Genomic DNA, 21,353 nt, shown 5'->3' on the forward strand with positions numbered 1-21,353 from the left:
CCCTTAGCTAGGGTTAGGGTTTGGATAATTAGAAAACATAGAGGATGTTTGATGTCATGGTTGTGTTCTAGGACAGAAAAGATTTTTAGGAAAAGTGATATTTCAGTGTTATCATCACCTCTTGTTTCTTGTCTTTATGGCTCTATGCACTGCTTTGCCCTAACTGGGATTGATGACTTAAATACCCTAAAAGCTAAAGTTTGAAAGAAAGGGCTTCAGCTTTTCAGTCTGTTGCATTTGGCATTTAATGCACTGGCATTTTAACAGTTACAGCTCATATGTATTGGCTATTCCTTACTCTTAACGTATTTAACCCTGAAACAATGCTCATCGAGAACAACATTCTGCATGCAATTTCTAATGACAGAATACTCCTCAAAAAATAAAATTGTAGCACAGTTCATAAATTTTCTTTATTTTATCAAGATTGTTGAGTGTTTTAAAGCTAATATATTGATGCCCTGAGTTATATTTTCCACTCAAATGAGTGGAAGGTTGCATTGATTCTATGGAGACAATCTGATCCCCTAACCCTAACCTCCCAAACCCTTTTCTAGGGTTAGGGTTAGGATAATTAGAAAACATAGAGGATGTTTGATGGCATGGTTGTGTTCTAGGACAGAAAGGATTTTTAGGAAACGTGATATTTCAATGTTATCTTCACCTTTTTTTTCTTCCTGTATGGCTCTATGCTCTGCTTTGCCTAAATGGGATTGATGACTTAAATACCTTAAAACCAAAAGTTTGAAAGAAAGGGCTTCAGCTTTTCAAAGTTTTGCATTTGGCATTTAACGCACAGGCATTTCAACAGTTACAGCTAATATGTATTGGTTATTCCTGACTCTTAACCTATTTAACCCTGAAACAAAACTCATCGAGAACACCATTGGGCACGCAATTTTTAATGACAGAATTCTCCTCAAAAAATAAAATTGTAGCACAGTTCATACATTTACTTTGGTTTAACAGGATTGTTGAATGTCTTAAAGCTAATATATCGATGCCCTGAGTTATATTTTCCACTCAAATGAGTGGAAGGTTGCATTGATTCTATGGAGACAATCTGAGCCCTAACCCTAACCTCCCAAACCCTTAGCTAGGGTTAGGGTTAGGAGAATTAGAAAACATAGAGGATGTTTGATGGCATGGTTGTGTTCTAGGACAGAAAGGATTTTTAGGAAAAATGATATTTCAATGTTATCTTCACCTTTTTTTCTTGCCTACAGATGCAGCCATTCACAATGCGTGGGCGATACCACATTATTTTGCGGTAGGCTGTACGCAGTCTACCGCAAGCTACCGGTAAATACCGCGAGTTACCGTAAATTCTCCTATAATAAGACAAGCAAAATAATAGTATCCGGAATTTCCGCAAGGTGGAGCTAATAAAGCTCAACCTCTCATGTTTGAGCTGTGGCCATCAAAGTCTTTAACGAAGATATTACTAATAGTATTAATAATGAATGACCTTGGACAAGCTGTAAGTGTAAACTCAAAGTATTGCCCTGGTCAACATTCTTTTTTTCATTGACTGTCTTTGTAAAAGTAACACCACAGCATTTCGCAATCACGCATTTGTTTCCAATCATGCAAAGTACAGTAATTTTTGAGAATCGATTCACCATGCCTTTCACATGCTCATAAAAGAGATTGATTTAGGAACATAAACATATTACCGTATGAAAACTGTACTGTATACTGTATATGTATATTTAATGTCTTAACTGTGCCCGTTTAAGTATTGAATATTCATATCTAATTTTACCACTGAAGGGAAATCTTAGTAGCTGAGCATAAAAAGAATAGGAGCATACTGCAACGCGTGTGAAGGCCATAAACGATATTAATTTTGGAACATAATCATACAGTATATGGCTGGTCTCGGTACTTTAAAGAAAACATACACGAAACATGGTTTCATTATGACCAGAATCGGTCTTGAGATATTTTTAACTTGATTTACAGTATTTGAGAGGTATGTCTTAATACCGATACTACAGTGTGTAAATACTGCTCACGTATATGTTTCTAGGTTTATATTATGCATTTCATACGGTCAAATTACTTTTGAGCAACTAATAAGAAGCGCGAAACGGTATGCGCTTTAGTTTCGTTTTGTGCTGGGACTCTGCTTTTAACAATGTCGCCGTGGATTGATTAGAGATATCAAGTACATACAAGTCATTTTTTAAATGTTGTAGTTCGTCTTGTAAAAATGTTACGAGTACATCATCTATCAACAATTACACAGGTTCTGTTTCCATATTGCGGATTTTGGTTACGTAATATTATTTTCTAGATTTCACGTTGTGAATATATGATTTGGGCAAACAGAGCCGCAAAGAAGTACATTATGGGTTGTTGGGTTTTTTTTTGCAGTTTTATCTAGAACAAGCGATGCTTAAACCTTTGTCTGATTCTTGTGAAACTATCCACACGACAGTTACAGTACCTAGGAGTTGACTTCAGTGATGTCACTGATGGGATGTTTCTAAAAATCCATCCTCTGTAAAACGTCTTCTCTAGTTGTCCTGCATATGTATTCGCTAATGAAGCTGTGTGTTCTGAGCCTGGATCTCTACATTTCTGTATGAACCAGCTTAGAGGGCTAAAGACAGCTTGTGTTTAAATTGAGTGTAAGGCAATTTATGCTTCTAAAGTCATGGTCAGCATTTATTATTGTACTGTGCTGTAAACTTGTTCTGTGCCTAGTCACATTATTTTATAGCGTTTTTATAGCATTATTAAATCCGGTGGCGCTGTGTGTTCGTTTCCTGACTCCCATGTCTGTGATTGAATCCCATGGAACTATGACTTTATTTTTTAACAAACATTTCTTTGAAAAAATGAAACGTTTCCCTTGGTCAGAGATTAAATAAAACCTCACTCGCACCAGACAAATTTATATTTCTAAATATCACAACATGATTGAATTTAAGTCTTTTTAATAACAATGAATAGTCACCTATGCGTTACAAAATAAACATTTATATTGATTTGAATCGCGTTTTGAACCAGCTACCAGTTAACACTGTACTTCCTACTTTGAAAATACCTGTGAAATTGGTTTAATCCGTCACAGCCAGCACTCCGGCAGAGAGGGGGTTGTACTCGTAAAGTAGAAGCAGGCGAGATTTCCAGCGAAAGACACCTCCCCCCCCCCCCCCCTCATACTATTCAAATTGTATTACAGCATTGTAATTACACATTGTAATTGTATTACACATTGTGCACATGCTTAAAAGAGAAGAGAGAAAATGCAAGCCTTCTTCAGGTGTGAGGGTCTTCTGCTCAGAATGAAACGCTAAAATGTAATGTAGGCTCTGAATGGGTTCAATTATGATTTGGGCTTGATTTAAGGTCGCTGGCTTTCATCTAAAACCCTACTTGAATCCTTCTAAACTAAAAATCAGTGTTAGTGAGTTCTAAATAAAGAGGTATCCAGGTAACAGTGAAACGGGCAGACAGTCTGGGGAGATCGCCCGTTTTCCATGTAAATAGTTCCCTGGTTCCGCACCCCTTGGTGTTTCTCTCGCTCTCTCTTGGGTCACCTGATCATTAGCTCGAAAGATTTGAGTGCTTTGTGTATATTCTAATGGTAGTGGGGGCAGGGTGTGTGGGAACAGGTTTGGTTGAAATTGCATTGGAGATCTATGTTCTTCACACCTGAAACATTTTCTCTGAAAGCATTTTCTTTGCAGTTTAGCCGATCTTGTTACAGCATGTTACAGTTTACTATTATTAACCATATTAATTTTAAGTGCTTAATGCCATTTTTTGACCAGGCACGAATATTCTTAAGTCCATATCTTCGCAAGGGAATCAGTGCGAATTGCAATACTAATTAAATGACCACAGGCACTTTCCACCCCCTCTGCCAGCAGGAACATTCCAATTCTTAGCTCAGCAGCTCATTACAAACCGGGTTTTTTTACACAGCGATACAGCTTTGCGTTGTGAATCTGTTTTTCCGTGTTTACAAAGAAAGTGGAATACAGTGATACTACCTGCTATACAGATATATATGTTTAGATATTTAGACCCTTAAATTAATATCATTATTAATAATAATGATTATAATGATAATAATGATAATCGGCCAGTGAAAGCTCTGTTGTCCTTCACATCAATGCCTGAAACATTTTACCGATCCCAGGATTTTACAGAGAGGGAGGAGGCGCGGAGCTCAGCAGTACAGAACGAACATTCTGCTGCCTGGAGCGCTTATGGCAGCGATCGCGTCTGCATTTATAACTTAGTTTTTAAAATTAATCAAGCAATATGAAGCATCTCTTTTTAAGTCCCTTAATTATCATTAAGCAAAGCTTTCTCACCACTTAGACTACTTTTTGATACCATCCTTAGTCAAACCAGAAACGTGTTGTTCTGTCTAATGACATTACAAGTGGAAAGATTACAGATTTTAATCGTCTTTAATTTTGTTACGTTATACATTTTAGAAACGTTTCATCCATACAAACACCACAAAACTATTTTTGGTTTTATTTCTGAATAGTATGTTACACTTAGTTCACTGTTTTAAATACATCTAATTAAGAAAGTTAGGTGTTACCATAAACTATTAGCAATCAATAATATTAAATTTAGCACTGTAATAAGCTGTTGCACTTTCCCCCACATCTTGTAAAAATATATTTTCATTGTTCAAATATACATTAAGTCTGACTATCATATAATAAGTTAAATACAAAACTAAAGAAAAAATAGGGTTAAATATAATTCAAAATATTTTGCTAACAATGTTAACTGTTTATGAATAATAAAATGTATTAACTAAGGAGTAGGATGGCACAGTTGTTAGTATGCTTTTTGTTTTGTTTCTTTTTCATAAATACAACAGTAGTACCTGATGTCTCAGTGGCTTTCAAAATTAAATTATGCATGCAAACCTGTGAACTAGAAAGATAACTAAGATATCCATCCATTTATAATGGTGGCGAAGTGGTTAGCATTGCTATCTTGCAGCACTGGGGTCCTAGGTCCAATTCCTGCCATCCTGTGTGTGTGGTGTTTACATGTTCTCTCTGGGTTACATGGTTTTTCTCCATATGTGTGATATGACTCCCTCTCGCACTCCAAAACATACTGGTAAGTTAATTGGTTTATGGGAAAACTGGCCCTGGTGTGTGTGTGTTTGTGTCTGTCTGTCCTGTGATGGACTGGCGCTATGTCCAGGGTGTATTCTGCCTTGTGTCCGTTGCTTACTGGGATAGGCTCCAAATCCTCTGTACTGGATAAAGAGATTAGAAATGGATGGAAGTAAAGGCACTGTGTGGATGGAACTATACACAGTGTTAGAAACCCACTATGAAATGGCAGCATCTCACTGAGAATAAAATATTTTATAGTGCTGGCTTAAGGAAACAGCCTTTCCACCTCTCTTGCACATCAGTATCCATACCTAGTTATTTAAACAAATTGCCTCTAATTATAAACATCTTAATATGCTGGCTCTGTGGATCCGCATCAGCTATGTTTGCCCATTCCTTCAATTCATGTGCATCCAACACACAGTTCAATGCCAGCAACTACACATAATCTAAAATACAATCCTTATTTCAGTATCTATGTAAACATATAGTCTGTTAACTTCATCATCTTCATCAAAAGTATGCCTAACCCCATTAGGAAGTGTTCTTGTTATAAGTGTATTCCTCAGCTTTCCCCAAATTATCTTCTTCTTACCAACATCTCTAGTCTTTTATCCTGCAATAACTCAGCCAACACTTAAATCTCCAAAAGCTGCTTGTGTTAATTTCTTGAAATCACAAATATCATGTGTAAATACTGGCCATGTAATACTCTGCATTGTGGAATAATAGTTTATTTTAAAGGGAACTAGAGAAACTAAGAACTAGAGAAATCAAGAAAGGCTTTTTTTTCTAGAATTAATAAATGCACATCCTTTTCACTGGGGAAATTAAATCCACACTGAGCAATCTTCAATATGTTCAGAATATGACAGCAAGAATCCTATCAGGGATGCATTACACCTGTTTTCAAGTCCTTGCACTGGTTACCTATCAGATTTCGAGTCAACTTCAAAATCCTTATCCTCCTTATATACTGTCCTACAACTGTTATTATTGATCACCGAATTATTGTACTTGACATGACTTCATTCAGCCTTTCCTGAACGTCTATGACAGGCAGAGAGAGTGCTGTTTCTGGTGCGATCTTTTGCAGCTGACATTTCACTGTTTTAAACGAACAAGAAATTAGATTGCTCATAAATCAGATATTCCATATAAACACAGCATAATTGCCCTCGGAAAATCCTCTTTTTCTTGTTCGTTTTAGAGACCTTGATCGAAACTGATTTTAGATGTCAGAAAGGATTTATTTTCTCTGTATTTCCTACATTGCTTTGTCGAGATTTTAACTTTATATCTAGGCTCAGATTTCAACTATAAATCGTACGGTAATTAATAGCAGTAAATACTGATGTTTTGTGCCCTCTTACCACAAAAATATGTTTTGTAGTTGGGAATAACTTTATTTCGTACGCGTATCTACTCCGGTTCGGACACCGAACAGTTAAAGATGGCGGCAAATCAGACACCCAGAGAGGGGGGGGGCGTCTTCTCGCCTCCATAACTAAAATGCCAAATAGGAGTGGCTTAAGCGACATACACAGTCGTGTAACTGACAGTTTGAGGTAGCCTATCGTGTAAATTTCGCTTTGTTGCTGATAGGTTAAGCTTTCGAAACTCTGCCCCAAAGTCATGTGACTGATTTTTCACCCTGTTTCGTTGGTTAAACGTAATGATCACAAGCACCGCCATGGTAACTGGGATGTGTAGTTTTTAATTCCGTTTGAATTATAACTGTATGTACTGTCTTCATATTTGGCCAGAGCTTTAAAGAGAAGGCGCGCCAAAAAATTTCGGTGCCGTCGTCTCCGCTTTAAAGGTACCCCCGTGCTGGAAGAATTTGACCTCGGAACGTTTGCCCAGTGTAGTTATAGTTCGCTGGCATTATATCCTAGAAGACACAGACCGGCACCAGACCGGTAAATGCCTGATGAACTAGGGATTGGACAGTTTCCAAGTGCTTGTACAATCGATGGAAATGTTCAAATAAATGTGCAAAAGAAATAAACAAAATAATCATTTATTTCTTTATCATATTGGCTAGCTAATGTCCTTTCTTTGCTAGTTAGTGGCTGTGTTTCTGCGTTGGGTAGCAACGGGTGACTGTTCTCAGGCGGAAGATGTAAACAGCTTAATTTTCGTGTTAAATAATTTTTAAAAATTAAAATTCATTCTATACAGCAATCACATATTTGGGTACCGTTTCATAAAACTTTCATGCTTAAAATGTTTAGGGAGAAATGGAAGACTGGTGTGTATTTTTTCTTTAAACTATCAAGACCAGCCATACACAGTACAGTTTATGTACATACAGTAATGTTTATGTTCCTAAATTAATATCGTTTATGACCTTCAGATGCGTTATGCTCCTCTTCTTTTTATGCTCAGCTACTAAAATTTCCCTTTAGTGGTACAATTCCATATAAATATTCAAAACTAAGCGGATTAAAATGTGCACAGTAAAGACATTAAATGATTAAATCTTTTCACTACCAACCAATGCACCACGAGTGCCCCTGTCGGTCATTTTGGCCAGCCAATCACTTACCGCAGTGCCCTCCGGTGCCCTGCGGGTAGATTACTGTACCGCGGGTTTTTACCGCTCATTTTGAATGGCTGCATCTGTATATGGCTCTATGCACTGCTTTGCCCTAAATGGGATTGATGACTTAAATACCCTGTAGCGGCAATGCTTGTTAATAAGACAGTATTAAGTGTTGGTATGCTGTCCTAAATGAGGCCCCATCTCACCCTCCATCTCTGTGGTGCAGCCACAGAAAAAGTATTCATGCAGGCTGATTTAAGGTTTTCTTTTGATAAGGAACAGCTCCCAGACGGGGATGCACTTAGCTAAGCCTGGCTATCATGATCAATGGTCATCCATTGGCGCCTATCAGTCTAGGGAGTGCCGAATGGACATCTGGACTGCATTCTTAAGTGTCAAGAGTAAGTGACTTATATCTCACCTTGACCAACCAATCAGGGACTGGCAGGGCGTGGTAATACCACGTGGGTCTCCAATGCCCGCCAAACACTCAACCAATCAGCACACATCTGTGTCTTGGTCAAAAAGGGAGCGCAAGCTCAGATTGGGGCTCTCCTTGGCCATTTTCGCGCATCCTCAGAGACAATCACGTGACAACTGCTGTTGTCTGCAAAGGGACTTGGAGATTGTTCTAAGCACGAGGCCGAGGATCCCGTACGTACTCAGAATTCTACCAACGTGAATGCTCCGCTTGATCAACGGCAGCCTACAGTTGGACCCTCGTCCACAACCTATAGCTTATTCAGAAGCAGCGCTGGACCGGGAACGAACCAGTTTCTTCCCAGGCAAAAGAGTGACTTGTGAGGACTCGGGGTCACACTCTGTGCATAGAGACTTTCTACTAGCCAGCCGGACTGCTGGTAGATCCCCTCGGAGCAATGACTGCCCTGCGCGCCGCAGTTAGATTCCTCCGCCCGTCCTACTCCGAGCTGCACCTCGACTGGTTGGCCGGTAGCCAGAGGACGCCGGGACAACGCCATTGGACAACCGCTGTAACAGAGGCTGCAACAGAGCCTGTCAGCTGGTTTGGTGTTCGTGCCGGGAAATTCCAAATCCATACACAGTGGATAAGTAAACCCCATGTTCTACATTGCGTCTCGAGAATTCAATTGTACCTCAACACAAGTTGTTATCAATTTAATTCATGAGTAATGTATTTACTTCCGAGTTTAGAGTAACAGTGGGTAATAACACTGATTAGCGATTTGGTACGTTATATATTGACATATATTCTCTGTTGTGTATCTCTTTGTGTTTGCATCTCTTCGAGATTATATACCTTGTATATTGATAACCCTCACAGTAAGGTTATCTGCCGCTCGTATCCAGGCAGACTAGTATATGTTTGGTGCACAATTTATATTAATAAATGTATCTCGTGTATTGAACCCGTGTGTGTGCGTTGTTAGTTGTTCTGACGATTGATTTTCTAAAAGCCCAACGAACAACCTTGTGATTACTTCTACAATTAATAATTGTCTCAGTAAACCCATCAAACCACTACATTTAATGGCGTCCCTGGGTGGGCGAGTTTAGAATGAAATGAGAATCAATCGCACAGAATAACTGATGTTGCTGTGAGTTCAAGTTCAGCACAGCACCGCGGCTTCTATACGCGAATACCGGGTGTGCTGATAACTGCGTAAAGAAATCCCCCTGTTTTCTAGCGTTTAATGTAACGTGTGCTGATTGGAAATCCATCTGCTCGGGTGTCTAGATTCCATACTGTATTTTGGTAAAAGAAAAAAAAAGTAATACTCTTAAAGTTTCTCTGACGTAATGACAATGGCTGCTAAAATGTCTGAAGTGGAGTCGCTTATAAGTACTATTTCTAGCGACGACAATCCTGGTTACTGGAGCGGTATCGAAAAGTTGTACTTTGATGATATTGAGAAGCTGCAAGTAAATTTAGTAGCTAAGGTAGCGAACTAGCTTAACACAGGAGGGTCTGTGAACACAGTTCAGGTCCCATCTAGTTTCGCCTTGAATCTAGCTAAACAGCTGGAACTGTCTTTGTCCGAGCTGACAAAGTTTCAAAAGCTTCAGGGAAAGCTAGAAAGATATAAGGCGGAGCGAGTTGAGTTGTCGGATATAATCAGAGAAAAGAGAGTGAAAAATGAGGAAAGTGAAGACAGACTCGGGGAAGTTTTAGGTAAATTAGATTACTTGTCTGCTAGAGAAACTGCGGCTGAGGTAGCTAGGAGAGACCTGGAAGCGAGCTTGAAAGAAAAAGAAATTGAGAGTTTAAATGAGCTTAGCGAGGAAAGGCAAAAGGAGTTAGATGCTGCCGTACTGGAAGCAAAACAGGCTAGATCCCACTTGCATGCCAGCCCACCTAGCAGCCCGGAGCGCTTACCCAGCGCACCGGGAGGAGGTTTCTCCCGGCCAGGGTCTGTGTTCGGATCGGCATGGGGGAGATCGCCAAGTCCTGCGCGAGACGCAAGGGCGATTCAATTCAGGCATAGACCCCCTGCTCCTGATCACGGCCGTCTCCCTCACCGCGCAGAAACCGTAAAAATTAACCTCCGCTCCCTGAGGCAGTTAGCCAAAGATGTAGAAAGGTTTGACCCGTCAGTGTCAGGGAATAATGTGGAGACCTACATCGATGAGCTGAGATATACTTTGCAGTTTATGCCCGAAGCGTCCGAACAGGAAAAGGCTATGTTGGTAAGGAAAACTACCAGCCGAGCGGTCCACGAGTGGATGTCTAGACAAGGACCGGAGGTCTGTAATAGCTTTGAGGAGCTGTGTCAGGCAATGATCGGAGAATTTTCGGCTTTTATCGATCCCATAGCTGCCGTGGCCACTGCGCACCATATTAAGCATGAAAAAGCTGAAGCCCCTCGCGACTATTATGAGAGGCTTAGGCGCACTTATTTTGCAGGGCGGAATGAAGAGGGTTGTGAAGAGAACGTGAATTTCAAAGGTTTATTCATTGCTAATCTGCATCCCTCAGTCAGGAAAATGATTGTGATGCACACTGATGCAAAAGCGATGAAAATGGCTGACATTAGAAGGTTGGCTCAAAAAGCCTGGGGAGCTGAAGTCTCTGCTTCCTCTGAGCAAAAAACCTGCTAAAACGTCCGCGTTCGCCACTAAAGCCAGCAGGGTTGACGACTCGCCTCAGCTCAAGGGAGCTGAGGTTCCTGAGCCCGCTAAGCCCCGGCGCAAAATAGGCAGGCAGGACCGCACTAAGCGTCAGAGCCGCCGTGAGCGCTACGGGGAAGGCAAGGGCTCAGGCCAAGCCTATCATAAGGCTGGACGAAGGGAGTCGACTGCAGCCAGCCTGGCCAGGCTTGAACAAGCCCTGCTTGAGAGATCAGGACAGGGTAAACCTTCCGCACCGAATGCCGGAAGTGTGAATGAGCTTAGGGGGACCACGCCCCTTCTCACTGGAGGAGGCGGGGATCCATCCCAAACCCCTCCCTCAGTCTATCTGATTGGGTGGGAGGGTTCCTGCCTGGAAGAAGGCTGTGACTCTGAGTTGGGCGCTGACCCCACCCCTGAAGTCAAAGAAAAGGCAGGCTTCCAACAATTCTTAGGGAATCTCAGCCAGAAAGGCAAAGCAAGGCGTATTTATATCAAGGTTTCTCTTGAAAATGTCTTAGATAGAGAAGCACTGATTGACACTGGGGCTGAAATTAGTTTGATATCAGCCGATCTACTCAGCGAGCTCAAACGAGTAGCGAAAGGAAAAGGCATCAGACTTAAGGTAGAACCGTGTAAGATAGAGATTTCCAGCTATACCCAGGATCATGCCAGGATCACACACCGAGTGTGGGTGGCACTTTGGTTCGGGCCAATGAATGTGGTGCATCCTGTTTATATCTCTAGGTTTAAAACAGAGCCACTACTCATTGGCCAAGACCTGCTTGACAGGCTGGAGCCTCTGGTGGACTGCCAGGGTGGAAAATTGTGGGCTCAGGTCAAAAACCCTAAGCCTGTCGCACAGCAAAAAGGGGGGTTCAGTGGATATGCTGTGCTCACACAGTGACCACTGAACACTATAGCTGAGTTGGAGGTTCCTCCTGGTTCTTCTGGATGAGAAATAAATGTCTCTTCTTGCTTTCCAAAACTACAGGGAAGTCCTGCCCAGGCCAGCACTCCCATGGTCTCCCAACTACAGGAGCAGTGCTCCGAGCAGCTGCTTGACCCCCCAGGTAAAGCACACCCCTTTTTCATCCCTGAAGAAGAGTGGATCTCCCTGTCCGGTAATGAATGGGAGTCCTTTCTGTGCGCCCTGGTAACTTAGGGGGACCAGGACTACCACCCCATGGTGGTGGGAGGGGTCCAGGTGGCAGAAGTGCAGGTTGATGATGTAATTCTTAGCCTCAGCTATGAGAAGTCCATAATCAGTGAAGGTCTGTTCAAGCACCTGTCGCGAAGCCGTCAGGTGACCCTGGTGACGCAGTCACAGGTTCTGTTGTGGGCACCCCCACCTCATAGGTCCATTTGGAGCAAAGGAAGCTGTGTACCTTCCATCTCCATCGGAAAAAGGAAGTTTGCTCACTACTTCCAGGTAGCACATCAGCTGACCCATTCGGTCTGTATTGGTGCAGAACTATTGGTTCGACTGGGCGCCCAGCTGGACACAGTTAACAGTGTGCTCTGGACACGGGTGAACCCAGATGCCCACTCTCTAAGCGGCGACCCCGAGAACATTCGGTCAGGTCAGACGATTCCTCAGGCCTGCCAGGTAGTAAACGAATCAGACCTGATCGTTCCTGCGTCAACAGCAGGGTTTCCGATACGCCTTGTCCTAAAGAAGGGACAGAGAATGGACGCTGAGATGGTTTTCTTCCAACCATCAGCTCAGTTTATCAGACTGAACCTAGCAGTCTGTGGTACCCCCAGACTGGAATGGAATGGCCGAGCCACCTGCCTGTTGGTGCAGAACATAGCAAAACAAGATGTCAAAATCCCTGCTCGCACTGACATGGGACTGGTAATTGACAATGGTTTCTATGATTTCGAACTGGCCATCCCAGTACTGGGGCAGCTCCCTGGTCCCTTGGCCAGGGAGGGGGGAACCGAGCAGCTGTACTACACCTACCCCCGGCGGAGGATTGCAATTATGCCTATAGAGGGATTCTGCAACCAGGAGGTTCCTAGAGCAGGTACAGGAACAGGTTGGTAAGGCAGATGCCCTGGAAACAGAAAGCCAGCGTCAGCAGCTGCGTCAGATCTTCCAGGATTTCCAGGAAGTGTTTGCACGGGACGCCTATGACTGCGGGGTGACGGATTTGCACACAGTGCGCATTCCCACAGCCCCTGGCGCCCGCCCAAACTATGTCAGGCAGTATCGCATTCCCCTCACGGCATACGAGTCCATAAAGCAGACGTTGGATGCTCTACTAGAGCGTCAGATCATAAGGGAGTGTAACTCCACTTATAACTCCCCACTGTGGCCGGTGCTGAAACCCAATGGTAAATGGCGTCTGACCATTGACTACCGGCAGCTGAATAAAGAGGTTCTTTTGTCACGATGGCCAATGATCTACCTAGATCAGGAGTTAGCCAAGGTGACAACAGCGAAATATTTCACCACAGGGGATGTGGCCAATGGGTTCTGGACCCTTAAGGTAGAACCGAAAGACCAGTACAAACTGGCCTTTTACTTTGGAAACAGGCAGTTCACCTGGAATCGATGCCCCTTTGGGTATTCCAACTCCCCAGCGGAGTTCAACATATTTCTGCACAAAGCCATGAGTGATGCAGCCGCCAGGGGCAACCTGGTCTATGTGGACGATATTCTGATGCGGAGTCAGACCTGGGAAGAACACATGGCCGAGATCAGGCATGTGTTGACCCAGCTCTCCAGTGCAGGGGCCAAATTGTCTCTGGCTAAGGGACAGTGGTGTAGGACCCAAGAGGAGTACGTGGGACGATTGGTTGGAGCCCAAGGCATACAGCCACAGTCCAGCAGAGTCCAGGCTATCCAGAATATGAAGTTGCCCACTAACCTGTCTGAACTGCGCAGCTTTCTGGGAGTATGTAATTATTCCCGGCAGTTCATTGAGGATTACGCTGAAATAGCAAGGCCCCTCCACAAGCTGTTGCAGAAAGACGTGCCCTTTGAGTCGGGGGTTTCCCCAGAACAGGCTGTGATGGAGCTGAAGCGCAAACTTGGTAGTGCGCCGTGCTTGGCCTACCCTGACAAAAATAAGGTCTTCTACCTTGAAGCAGGGTTCTCAGAGCACTGCCTTGGGGCTGCTCTGTGTCAGGAATATGACCAAGAGCGAAGGGTGGTGGTGTATGCCAGTCGAGCCCTGAGCCCAGTGGAGCAAAAATTATTGGACTGCGAGAAGGCCCTGTTGTCTACGGTCTGGTTGGTAGAACACTTCCGTAGTTATGTTGGGGGACAAAAGATCATCATCGAAACCTGCCACCAACCTGTGACATTCCTGCATGGTCAGAGACTGAAAGCGGGCAGGGTGTCAAATAGCAGGATTGTGGCATGGATGATGGCCCTACAAGGCTATGAGATAGAGCTACGTTATACACAGAGCCAGGGCCTGGCTTTGGGCCAAGTGTGTCACGGCTGTGACACTGACATGGAAGCTCAAGAAACTATTCCCGCTGCTGAGCTACCGAACAATCATCGGTACTACAGTACGATGAGAACAATGGCCAGGGCTTACCATGGCCTATGTTGACGGTTGCTCTTTTCGCCACGAACAGCAGGTGCTAGCAGGGGTAGGAGTAGTCTGGCAAGACAATACTCCCTGTGGGCCGACCCGCTATAAGCTAGGACCAAAGACTAGTCAGTATGCGGAAGTAGCTGGGGTGCTGATCACCCTCCAGCAGGCCCTGACACATGGCCTTAAACAGTTTGTCATCTGTAGTGACTCGAACTATGCCCGACATAGCTTCGTGTCCCATCTTCCGTATTGGAAGGGTAACGGCATGAAAAATGCCTGGGGCAAGGAAGTAAAGAACAAAGAGTTGTTCCTGGCCAGTGACAAGCTCACGACCGAGCCTGGAATGATGGTTTACTGGAGGAAGGTGAAGGGACACTCCCAGGTGAAGGGACCCGACAAAGACGGGAATGATGAGGCCGACCGGCTGGCCAAATCTGGCGCCTTAGAGGGTGAACCCTGGCAGTTCCAGCAGGAATGGCTACCCCCAGAAACCGTGGCTGAGGTCAAGGCGGTCACCCGACGCAGGGCTAGACAGGATGTCGGAGCTGACCCTCAATCTGTAGTGCTTGGGTCACAGGGTTTTAACACCAATCTTGCGGAAATGCAGAAACAGGACCCAGCAATTTGGCAAATGTATCAGCATATCACTGACCCAGTGCGTCAACCTCTTTCGGAGCAGGTGCTGAGCCAGTCTCCGGAGCTGAAGGAGCTGGCAGAGGTGAAAGACAACCTAAAAATTATAAAGGGGTTGTTGGTTTGTGTACCAGTTGCACAAGGTGTCCCAAAGTGGGTAGTTCCCCGCTGTCATCGGGGGGTTATGATCCAACACGCTCATGACGAACCCTGTGGGGGTCACCGGGGAATCAAGGCCACGTACGACACTATCCAGCAGGTGGCATTCTGGCCTCACATGGGCCGAGACATCGCCGCGTATGTAAAGGGGTGTCTGACGTGTAGCCAGTTCTAACCATCACGACCCTTGCACCGTGCACCACTCCAGAAAAAGGGCATGACATTCCCCTGGTCCAATCTACAAATGGATTGGGTGGGGCTGCTGGTGAGGTCATCCAGAGGGAACAAATGTTTCCTCACTGTTACGTGTGCATTCACAAAATGGATTGAGTGCCTCCCAGCATCCAACGACACGGCAGAGACAACTGCAGTGCTGTTGGTGAACCATGTGTTCAGTCGATGGGGACTCCCCCTGACTGTGGACTCGGATCGGGGAACCCATTTCACAGCTACAGTAATGGCAACCCTGTGGAATATGCTTGGGGTCAAGGCCCAGTTGCATATCTCCTACCACCCTCAATCCTCGGGCCAGGCAGAAAGGGCAAACCTCAAAAACCTCAAAAACCTCCACCAGCAGTAGGGACTGGGACATTAAGCTGCCCCTGGTTCTGATGGCCATCCGAGCTACGCCCCATTGCTCTACGGGGGTCCCACCTTTTGAGATGATGACAGGTCGGAAGATGACTCTTCCTCTACACTGTCTTTATGGGGTGGAGGACCTGAGCACGCCAGGGGCTGCTACGGCCCATCAGTATGTGTCAGACCTGCGAGCACATCTGCAGGCAACCTTTGCTTTTGCCCAGAACAATCTGGGAAGGAGTGCAGAGGGCAGGAAAGCATACTATGACCGAAAGGCAGTTAACCAGGAACTCCAAGTAGGAGACCAGGTCCTGTACTTCCAATTTGCCAAACCCACGGGGGTGGCCCGGAAGTTCTTACCCAGTTGGACAGGACCCCACGAGATTGTCGATAAGGTATCACCGGTAGCTTATCGAATTTGGATTGAAAAGGGAAGGCAATCTCTGGTCTACAAGTAGGTGCATCGCAACCACCTCCGGTTGTATCGCCCACCTCAAATGGTGCCGGAGGACACAGAATAGGGTTAAAAGTCCAAACCCGATCAAAGAGGGGGGTGCCCCTTTGTAGCTGCAGGTAGTTAGGTACTGTAGTGTAGGTCCTGCTAGGAAAATATATTCAAAATTATAGTGGAACTGTACCATGTGCCTCATCTGTGTTCCAGAATGGGAATCCTAAAACTGCCACGGCTGGTCCTGACAGTACTGTGGATTGCCTCGACACAGCCCCTTGAAGTTGTGGAACCCGGTCCTCCTACCGGCATAGTCCTGCAGGACGCTCCCGGATTGTTGTTAACAAATTGCAGAACATATACTCAGCGAGTGTATGTACGGCTGGATCCACATGATGTGTTTCGGAAGCACATCAACATGAACAGTAGGGTGTCCTATCATGGTAGGCAGTGGGCTGGGAATACTATATGGCATGCCCAGCTAGACGCTATACACATGCTCCGCCAGCTGAGGAAGGCAACAGTCACCCAGGAGGAGATGACAGGCCTCAGCCGCCCCAAAAGGTTCTTGGGGGGTCTGATTGCTGCGGCCTCCGCCATGGGTTTGCTATTTTCAGCTGGTCTGTTTGCTGCTAACACTGTCACCCTGACCACCCTGAGAAGGCAGGTGTCTGGGTTACGTAAGGAAATGCCAGAAATTTATGACAGGCTGTATCAACAGCAGCAGCGGCTGGAAAGCCTAGGGAAAACCTTACAGGGCACAATTTTAGCAGTAAACCTTCATGCAGCACTGTTAAATAACACCCGCCACACCGTGGGCAGGATTGTCGACGTGTTACAGTGGGACTATGCTTATGTGCAACAGGTCAGAATGCTGATGCAGGATCTGCTTAGGGAGCTTAGTGCCATGGTAACTAGCCTAGCCATGGGACAGATTCCAACCTACTTGGTTCCACTGTCCTTAGTAGAAGAAGTACTGAGGAAAACCACTTCCAAGATGGTGCAGCCATTGCAGGTACATCTTGCATATAGTCTAGGCAGTGCCATTCCCATACATGTCAACCCCGAAGCCAAGGAAATAGGTGTAGCGGCGAGGCTTATTAATAAGAAAGAATTAAGTGTTCTGAGTCTTCCCAAATGAGGCCCCATCTCTCTGTTCATCTCTGTGGTGCAGCCACAGAGAAACTATTCATGCAGGCTGATTTAAGGTTTCCTTTGATAAGGTTTCCTAGGACAGCTCCCAAAGGGGGATGCACTTAGCTAAGCCTGGCTATCATGATCAATGGTCATCCATTGGCGTCTATCTGTCTAGGGAGTGCCAGATGGACATCTGGACTGCATTCCTAAGTGTCAGGAGTAAGTGACTCATATCTCACCTTGATCAACCAATCAGGGACTGGTAGGGCCGAGTAACCCACGTGGGACTCTGATGCCCATGGAACTTTCAGCCAATCAACGAGCTGAAGTTCCTCCAGGTAAAAACAGGCAACACAGAGAGCCTGAGAGATTCAGAGTGAGATTCAGTGGAGAATTCTGTGGACTTTTCTAAAGGGAATTCAAAGGAGAATTCCAGGGCAAGACGGCCCAGGAGCAGAAGGCTCCCAAGAGCAGGACATTCTCGCAGCGCGCCTCCTGACCATCCTGAGACTCAGCCCGGACAACCACGGAACGGCCAGTGTGTCCAAGTGCCAGAACTTTCCTTTGTTCTAAGAGTCTAGAGCGGAGGTTGCCAGAGAGTAACCAGAGGATCCAACCGAGGTTAGCACCAGCAGCAGGCCTCGTGAACAGGTCGGAACTGTGGACAGCTGAATCACTATTCAGAACTAGCTCATCATCAGGAACGAACCGGTCCTCTTCCTGACTTGCTGGGACCCACAGTCATCTTTTCTCCTGTGCACAAACTTTGCTAGTTAAAGCCAACAGTGAGCATCTGCAGTGCACCGTCACAAGCCGCACAGCACAGCCTGGCGCCTAGCCAGAGAGCGCGGATTGGACAGCAACAGCCTGCAACTGTTTCTTTGTGCCCGCAGGAGATCTGAATCCCCAAAGATTGGATGAGTATTCAACCAATGCATTGCAGCTCGAGAATTCAATTGTTATCCCAACCAGTTGATATCAATTTAATTCCTAAGAGTTATGTACTTGTTTTGAGTATCTAATGTAATGTAGAAGTTATAACCAAGTTCATTTATGAAATGGTCTTAATGAATGATATACTGAACGTATGTCCTCTTGATATGTGTAACACTTTGTAACTGATTGAATATATATCTTTTGTATTCCGATAACCCTCTCGATAAGATCTGTTAGGTTTATATGCATATTCTATGTATTAATAAATGTATCCTCGTGTATTAGTACCTGTGTGTGTGTGCGTTGTTTGAGTTATATCGCATGGTTGGATTCTAAAGCCATCAAAAGAATCAATTTTGTGATTAACTGCTACAATTAATAATTGTCCCAGTAAATGCCCAAACCCTACAGAACTGGTGCCTTCAGAGAGCACACTACATTACATTTCGGCTATGGCAACGTTACATAGGTTTCCTGTTGAACCTTCCCATCGTGAGCAGCAAGGACATCTATAGACTCAAGTCTATATCGAACGTTGGCTTCTGGAGGGGGGACATGCATGTGAAGTTGACCACCCCACCGCTCTTAGCTTACCAGGAGGATGATCCAAATTTGTACCTTGTTCCAAACCTGGAACTGTGTATATCAACCAAGGATATCCACTGGGTATGCCCAAGTAAGCCATTCCTTAGGGACACAACTCAGAGGTTGTGTGGTATCAGAAAGGGGGCTGCCACTGAAAAGTGTAAAGCCACAGTGACGAGCAAAAGTGAACCCCAGGTTGAGCAGGTTGGAAAGAAATGGCTGGTCAGCACACCACAGTTAACTGTTACAATAACCTATGACAGACATGATACAGCTACTGAACTGCAGCTACCCAACCAAACAGTTTTCTACAAGTTCCTGAAGGAGCTACTGTATAGTGCATCTCAACGATTTAGCACTATATCACCGGGAGTCAGAACTGTATGAAACGGAACTCAAGATTGTGGACGCTTTCAGAGGACACAGCGTTGACTTGGATGAGAGAATCCAAGAGACAGTAAGTCTTGAGGGCGTACAATTAGTCGAATTTGTTCTCAACGACACAAACTACACTGGTAGGTCCCAAGCACAGTCGTTGTGGATCCTCTGGGGCGCTAGGAACAGTAAACGTGGTTATCTTGACACTGCTGCTGGGTAGCTGGATCATGGCTGGGGTAATGTGTTGGATGCTGTTCTCTTGTATCAAAGCCTTGCGGGGTAGTTTGAATGAGACAAAGGGAGCAATGGTGTATCACCGAAATCAGGTAACCACTCCCAAACGTCTGCCTGCTGCAGAGCTATCCGATACTGATGGTGAACTGCCGGAAGTTCAAGGTGTAGGGCTAATGATGATGCCCGATGCCTCATTTCTATGTACCTTATAACTGAGAGCAGGTATACGCAATGTTCTTTCCAACACTATTTCCTGTACAAATTCTCGAGAGGTACTGTGAATATTGGGTGGTAGAATCCACCGTGGTACAACAGACAGCACTTAACTCTGTTTTTGGTTTTGAAGGCAACAACGCCTCAGGACCTCATGACCTTCAAAAAGGGGGGATATGTAGCGGCAATGCTTGTTAATAAGACAGAATTAAGCGTTGGTATGCTTTCCTAAAGGAGGCCCCATCTCACCCTCCATCTCTGTGGTGCAGCCACAGAGAAAGTATTCATGCAGGCTGATTTAAGATGTTTTCTTTTGATAAGGAACAAGCTCCCAGACGGGGATGCACTTAGCTAAGCCTGGCTATCATGATCAATGGTCATCCATTGGCGCCTATCAGTCTAGGGGAGTCCAGCTTCTTCCCAGGCAAAAGAGTGACTTGTGAGGACTCGCGGTCACACTCTATGCATAGAGACTTTCTACTAGCCAGCTGGACTGCTGGTAGATCCCCTCGGAGCAACGACTGCCCTGCGCGCCGCAGTCAGATTCTTCCGCCCGTCCTACTCCGAGCTGCACCTTGACTGGTTGGCCGGTAGCCAGAGGACGCTGGGACAACGCCCATTGGACAACCGCTGGAACAGAGGCTGCAACAGAGCCTGTCAGCTGGTTTGGTGTTCGTGCTGGGAAATTCCAAATCCATACACAGTGGATAAGTAAACCCCATGATTTACATTGCGTCTCGAGAATTCAATTGTACCTCAACACAAGTTGTTATCAATTTAATTCATGAGTAATGTATTTACTTCCGAGATTAGAGTAACAGTGGGTAATAACACTGATTAGCGATTTGGTAACCGAACGTTATGTATTGACATATATTCTCTGTTGTGTATCTCTTTGTGTTTGCATCTCTTCGAGATTATATGCCTTGTATATTGATAACCCTCAGAGTAAGGTCTGCCGCTCGTATCCAGGCAGACTAGTATATGTTTGGTGCACAATTTATATTAATAAATGTATCTCGTGTATTGAACCCGTGTGTGTGCGTTGTTAGTTGTTCTGACGTTTGATTTTCTACAAGCCCAACGAACAACCTCGTGAACATTGCAACAATTAATAACAATAGACTCTTAATAGACTCTCAATAGACAATTAGACTCTTAGAACAAAGGAAAGTTGTCTCAGTAAACCCATCAAACCACTACAACCCTAAAAGCAAAAGTTTGAAAGAAAGGGCTTCAGCTTTTCAAACTGTTGCATTTGGCATTTAATGCACTGGCATTTTAACAGTTACAGCTAATATGTATTGGTTATTCCTGACTCTTAACCTATTTAACCCTGAAACCATGCTCATTGAGAACACCATTTGGCACGCAATTTCTAATGACAGAATACTCCTCAAAAAATAAAATGGTAGCACAGTTCATACATTTTCTTTATTTTAACAAGTTTGTTGAGTGTTTTAAAGCTAATATATTGATGCCCTGAGTTATATTTTCCACTCAAATGAGTGGAATGTTGTATTGATTCTATGGAGACAATCTGAGCCCCTAACCCTAACCTCCCAAACCCTTAGCTAGGTTTAGGGTTAGGATAATTAGAAAACATAGAGGATGTTTGATGGCATGGTTGTGTTCTAGGACAGAAAGGATTTTTAGGAAAAGTGATATTTCAATGTTATCTTCACCTTTTTTTTCTTGCCTATATGGCTCTATGCACTGCTTTGCCCTAAATTGGAATGATGACTTAAATA

The sequence above is a fragment of the Lepisosteus platostomus genome, chromosome 9 (genome assembly GCF_059453375.1).
Source record: "Lepisosteus platostomus isolate fLepPlt1 chromosome 9, fLepPlt1.hap1, whole genome shotgun sequence".
Classification (NCBI taxonomy): domain Eukaryota; kingdom Metazoa; phylum Chordata; class Actinopteri; order Semionotiformes; family Lepisosteidae; genus Lepisosteus; species Lepisosteus platostomus.